Raw genomic sequence first — 6,518 nt, 5'->3', positions numbered from 1 at the left:
AAAAACCCGCTTTTTTTAACGACTTAAAAATATTTTTATATTTATAATTTTCATATTTCTATTTATAATTTGCTCTCTAGTACGTGATAACATACCTGCTCCTGCACCGCAGTGGGGCTCCCTCTCCTGGGCACCTCGGGGTGCCCCCAGTGGCATCAGAGCCCCGAGTCTGCACCCCCCCCTTTTCCTCTAGTTAGAAACTACACTGGAACTTTTTTCTGGAAACAAAGACATGACCTAAATCCTCTCCCCATGTCCTAGACAGAGAGATGTTCAGTTCTTAGTTGACTGGGCAGCAGTTTCTTCAATAGAATGATAAACAATATGGAAACGTTTTAGCTCCAAGCAAATAGGCAAATCGGAACAAGGTCCTGGTGGCCAGCCACTGCAGTTCTTCTGAAGCAATTTTTTAAACAATCAAATACTGATACCACAAAAAATAAAGCAAAAAGCTGACTACTGGCTAAGGAAGAAGGAAAAATTAACTTTTGACAACAACAACAACATTCCAAGGACACAGGCTTTTTTCCAATCTCATACCTTATTATTACCTCTCTTGGGAATTCTCATCGTGGATCCCAAAAGGAATAAATCCCTCAGAGTGTCCTAAAGCACAAAGTAGCACGCTGGAGCTCCTCACACTCCCAGGAGGGCAGCACAGCGTGCACCGAGTCTGCAACAAATTCTGCTCAGTGAGGGTCTGCAAACAAAGTTTCCAGTGATGAACTGAACTCATTTTCAAGGGACGCTTTCTAAGCACAGAAGCACAACAAAGAACAAGCAGAAACAATCCTTACAACCCCCTGCGAGTTTTATTTAGCATGGATGCGACTGATTGCCACCCTATGGCTTCTCCCTTGGGTTTGTCTTAGGTTCAGGAGGATGATGATGCACACTCTGCCTTCCCTGAACCCCCACAGCAGCCAAGCGCTGCCCAGCGCGTTCAGACCATCGGGAACTGGGTCACGCACACCCGGATGGGCCGGAGCTGCTCTGCTGGAGATTGGGGAGACGAGAGCAGAGAGGCGCTGGCCCAGGCGTCGTCCCAGTTCTATTGCTGTGTGCCGAGAAGGAGTTTGCTCCCAACAGCTGCAGCCACCCTCAGCTCGCTCCCGTGGTGAGTATCAATGGCACACAGAGGCAGCCTGAGGAAATAATGGGCTGGGCTCTAAGGGCTGGGACAGGCTCTGATTTTTTGTTTTGTATTTGCACGATGATCGGTACAACAGGGCTCTGATGGATGACTCGGCAGCACGCAATTAAAAACTCCTCCGTAGGATTACATGGACTTGTAGGAAAAGACAAAAGCCCATCACCCTTCTGAAATCTCCTTTGAATCCCAAGCACGTGGATTGTCACCGTACTGCAGCTTCCAGGTTTTCAAAGCAGCTTACTTCTGAAGGCCAGGAAACATTTATTCCTACAGAAACAATGGGCAGCACCCGGGCTAATCTAAGCACTCCTGTTGGATAGGGGATCTGCCAGTGTGCCAGTCCAGCTTAAAGCAGGCTTTACGCCAGTCTAACGTCCCCACTAAATTCTTCCCCTATCTCCCGACCCCGAAATCTTATTTTTCCCTAAAGCTTCGCATCATTAGCAAATTCAAAGTAACATGTTTTTTTTTTACAACATTCAAAAATGTCATGCTGGACTGAACTAGAGAGTAATTTTCAAATATAAGCTTAGCAAAGTCTGAATTGACTTGTCCAGAGAGAAAACCTACAAGTGAACACCTACACCTGCCTAAAGAGACCTAACGAGCCCCTGGCAGCCACCGGCATCAAAGTGCAGTGGATGTTTCTAATCCAGGGGAAGGAGAACAATATCACCTTTTGTTCTCTCCAGTTTGTTTCCTCTGCAGTCCTAGTTGCTCCTTATGATTTTTACAGTCTCTGTATCTTCTCGGGCAGCGCTGAGTCTGACGACCGGGATACGAGAGTCCTTCCCTGCCCTACGGAGAGAACCAGGAAAAAAAGTTAAAAAAAGAACAGGGCAGTTTGAAGTTAATACCTCCGACGAGAAGCAGCACCCGACAAACAGAGCAACGGTGAACAAAGCGTGACACCTCCCTGGGGACAGAAGACTTACAAACTCTCCGGGATTTACAATTCCAGTAACCAAGCCCTTCAGCACAGCAGCCAAGTGTCCCATTAGGTGGTGCTGCACCAAAGAATGATCCAAGAGGTTCCAAAGAGTGAAATGCACATTATTGTCCAAAGACGTAAAATCTTGCAAAATAACAAAACTACAATAGATCTAAACTACATGGCAAGAGTACCAGTGTTAGCTTGAGGAGCTGGAACCATCCAGGTGAGCAACTGCTAACCGGATCCTCAACAGACTTTGAGGAACCCTTCAGGATACAGAAGGGTTTTCCCCAGAAATTGCACAGGCCGAGTTTTGATAGAAGTGCACTTGCCAGATGCTCAGAAACGTCACCCATCCTCCTCCGGGTGTCCTGAGAGAGCTGCGAATGGCTCTCACGTGGTTTGAGCTGGTTCTGTAAGGGCTCAGGGTGAATTTCACCAGATGCAACCAAACTGGGCAACACCCAGTGGGACAGAAGGAACCCAAAGCTTGTTTTACCCAAAGCTTGGGTAAGCAGAGCTCCAGCAAATACTGAGGAAACGGACAGAACGGGGTAACAAATAATAAACATACCTTTTTTAACTTGCCTTTTTTTTTTTTTTTCAGATGAGCAAAACAATTAAGGAGAAGGTGGAAAACCCACCGTGACTGAACATTTCATCACCTGTAAGCTGACCATCCTTAGCATAGAGGACTCCAAATTTAAAATTCACCGATCCCTGGAAAATAAAACCAAATATTATTTGGTAAACAGTCAAACAGAAGACATAAAAATTTGTTTCCTCTAATCTTTGCATACATCCTACACGTTAGAACATACATTTTATACCATCTCCTAATACATAATGATTTACCTTTAAACTTTGATAGTATAGCATAAATTCATTAACTTAAATTGGTGATCTATTATTATTTAGTTGGTGCTTCAAGTTATTTTTGCTGTCAGGTTCAAAAAAACAGGACTTATTTTTACTGTAACGAGCAATTGATTTAGAAGTCATCAAAAGCCCATCAAAATACAAAGCCGTATTCACCGGACGGGTCTGTGAGCAAGAAGTAGTTAGGCTTGTACTCACCTCTTGCCCTTCAAGAACCAATAAATCCTGTCAACAAAAACAGCATCTTTAGCCCCCTCCTATTAAGGATTCTACAAGGATGATGGTTTTATTTGTGTTTAGAAGTTTGGATTTGAAATGGCCAGCTCAATGGATAAAGAGACAGTTTAAGTAGTATTAGATTCTTCTTATTATTATTCTTATTAGCTACTGGAAGAAACAAACCAGTAGGATCTATACTTAATTACTTCTATTTCCAGGAAATCATAAAGAAAAAGAACCAAACCAAAAAAAGTCACTTCCTACCTTTTGTATCTCAGGATGAAAAATGTCTCTTGGGCTCTTCTCCAGTTTCTCCAGACTCCTGGCACTGAAATGCAAATGAACGAGTGCTTTATAGGAGGGCAAGTGCACATTCCAACCCCGAACCCCCAACCGATGGCAGTTACAGCGCTTACAAAATGAATCCTTCCCAGAGCCTCTGGGAAATGGAACGGTTTGTGCAACTGCCATTTCTTCCCCAAAATACTAACTCCCAACACTTCCTAAACTGAGTTTGCATTTTAAAAACAGAAATTAGGGAGACTCAGGGTGGAGATCAGGTTGAAATTGATTTCCTTCTAAAGCACAGGGGCTCTGTTCCATCACCCTTCACTTTGGCTCCACACGGAATCACGGGGAGCATTTTAGGAGGGCTCAAGAACCAATTCTATTTCTCTCTTTTTTCTAGTTCTCTCTCTTCCTAAATAATTCAAGGCAAGTCAAATGAAAAAGGACAAGTTCAGCAGCAAATTCACACTTTTCCCCTTTGTCTGCTCAAGAACAGGCTTTAAAACCACTTCTTGCTGCCTTCAACGGTTAAGACTTGCAAAACGGTTTCGCAAGTTTGATAGGTTTATCATAAAAACCACAGAACGCAAGCTCTGAATGACAGGAAAAGGTACACAGGCAAATATCTCAGCTGATGGTGGCTTATTTGCAAACACAGACCTTAACGGAGATTGCACGGAGAATGTTTCAGTGGGACTCGAAGGGAAAAATATTTTCTGAGTACCCTGTAAACAAGAAAAGCTAGGATATATTACAGGACATACCCACGTGTTCTGCATATTCAAATAGGATTATCAATAAAAACATTTAAGAAGGAAGAAAACCAAGGTAATTTTACTCAGCTATATTTACTGCCGATTTAGAGGGAAAAAAAAAAAAAAAAAAAGTGAACCAGAAACGCCTACAGTAGAACTTTAAACCAATTGCTTGGATAAAAGCAGCTCATGGAACATGAAGTAGAAAAAAAGCGAAACCAGTATCAGACCTGCCTATTTTCTTACCATTGCACAAGAAAATCCGACAAGCGGTAGAAAGTCACTGCCTAAAACCGATCCTAGGATGTAACCGAGAACAATGGAGGCATTTGCTAATCTAAACGGAAACCTTTTCCGGACCCTAGTGTCAAATCACACGTTTTGTCTCTCAGCAGCTCGAGGCTGGAGAGCATTTCCCCTGGGGGTCGGGAGGGCAGGGGCACAAGGGGCTGAGTTTGCCGATCGCACCTGTGCCATCAGAAGGATCCTGCCCGGCGCTCCTTGCGCTCGCCATTCTCCGGGCCATCGCTGTGTTTTACTGCTCAGCGATGCCGCTCCATCCGTTTGCGTGGAAGGAAGAGCCACGAGCACTGAGGCACTCAGCAGCCGTGTCATGCCAGCGATGTCGAGCGCTCTCTGCTCGCAAGGCTGAGCCCGCCGCGGAGCCGCCTCCGCAGCCGCTCGTCCGCCCCCGCCCGCAGCAGCGGCAGCGGCCCGAGGGAGACGGCTGCAGCTCGGCGGCTCCCGCGCCTCCGCCAGCCCGAGGGCAGCCGCCGCACAGTGACCGCGGCAGCGCCCGGCGCCGCTCGCCCGGGGCGGCTCCTGCAGCTCCCGGCCCGCGGCAGCAAAGCACCGCCCGGCGCTCCGCCATCGGCGGGCGGCAGCGCGCCCCGCCCGAGCTGAGCCCCCGCCACCGGGACCGCTGAGCGAGGCCGAGGCACCGGGCGGACGCCCCTTCCGCGCCGCTCGGCTCCGTGCGGGCGGCCGGACGGAGGCTTCGCCCCTCCAGCGTCGCTGCCGCGGCTCCGTCCCGCGCGGCACAGGCGCCGGGAGCTGCCCGCGCCCAGCCCGCTCCCCCGGCACGCGGCCGCCTCGGGCCGCCAGCCACTCCTACGGCGCGTCGGCCGTTGCGTCAGACGCCGCGCTTTACGGCCGCAGGGCCTGCCGGGAGTTAGAGTCTCGGACTGACAGCCACCGCTCCGTTCTCCGCCACCGGGAGCTGCGCTCCCGCCAGGGGATCAAACGGCTCCTTCGCTCCTGGGCGCGGAAGCACCTTAGGCAGCACCGCCCCTCCCGAATGTCCTTTCTTTTCCACTCCAACTCTTTTTTCTTTTCTTCACTCTGTTTTTCACCCCCTTTTCCACTTTCGCTCTTTCTTTTTCACTCTCACCCTTTTCCTTTTTCATTTTTTTTCTTCCTTTCTCTTCCTCCTTTTTTTTTTCTTCCTTTCCTGTTTCCTTTTCTTTCTTTCGCTCTTTCTTTCTGTCTTTCTCTATTTCTTTCTTTCTCTCGCTCTCTTCCTGTCTCTCTCTTTCTTTCTTTCTGTCTGTCTCTCTTTCTTTCTTTCTCTCTGTCTCTCTTTCTTTCTCTCTATCTCTCTCTGTCTCTCTCTCTGTCTCTCTTTCTTTCTCTCTCTCTTTCTTTCTCTCTGTCTCTCTTTCTGTCTCTCTTTCTGTCTCTCTTTCTGTCTGTCTCTCTTTCTTTCTCTCTTTCTCTCTTTCTCTCACTCTCTTTCTTTCTGTCTCTCTCTCTGTCTCTCTTTCTTTCTCTCTTTCTTTCTTTCTCTCTGTCTCTCTTTCTTTCTCTCTTTCTTTCTTTCTTTCTCTCTGTCTCTCTCTCTCTGTCTCTCTTTCTTTCTTTCTTTCTCTCTGTCTCTCTCTCTCTGTCTCTCTTTCTTTCTTTCTCTCTGTCTCTCTCTCTCTGTCTCTCTTTCTTTCTCTCTGTCTCTCTCTCTCTGTCTCTCTTTCTTTCTTTCTCTCTGTCTCTTTCTCTCTGTCTCTCTTTCTGTCTCTCTCTGTCTCTCTTTCTTTCTCTCTTTCTTTCTTTCTCTGTCTCTCTTCCTTTCTTTCTTTCTTTCTCTCTCTCTCTTTCTGTCTCTCTCTCTGTCTCCCTTTCTTTCTCTCTCTCTCTTTCTTTCTTTCTCTCTGTCTCTCTTTCTGTCTCTCTCTCTGTCTCTCTTTCTTTCTTTCTTTCTTTCTTTCTCTCTTTCTTTCCCTGTATTTCTACTCTGGGATTTCCATTCTGGCTTTAGGATAAAAAAGCAGCAGTCGAAACGTTCAGGCTACCGGGG

General features: G+C 47.1%; 1 long non-coding RNA gene across 1 annotated transcript; it reads right to left on the bottom strand.

Annotated features, from left to right (window-relative positions):
• Positions 1-464: 464 nt before the first annotated feature.
• On the bottom strand, positions 465-3,531 carry LOC143692121 (uncharacterized). The gene is made up of 2 exons (XR_013179987.1): positions 3,450-3,531; positions 465-2,807 (listed from the first exon to the last, which is right to left on the bottom strand). It is a non-coding gene; the product is annotated as an uncharacterized LOC143692121 (long non-coding RNA).
• Between the last annotated feature and the right edge of the window lie 2,987 nt (positions 3,532-6,518).

Source organism: Agelaius phoeniceus, chromosome Z (assembly GCF_051311805.1).
Source record: "Agelaius phoeniceus isolate bAgePho1 chromosome Z, bAgePho1.hap1, whole genome shotgun sequence".
In the NCBI taxonomy this organism is placed as follows: domain Eukaryota; kingdom Metazoa; phylum Chordata; class Aves; order Passeriformes; family Icteridae; genus Agelaius; species Agelaius phoeniceus.
Note: the sequence above shows the minus strand (reverse complement) of the source record. Positions and strands in the feature narration are given on the sequence as shown.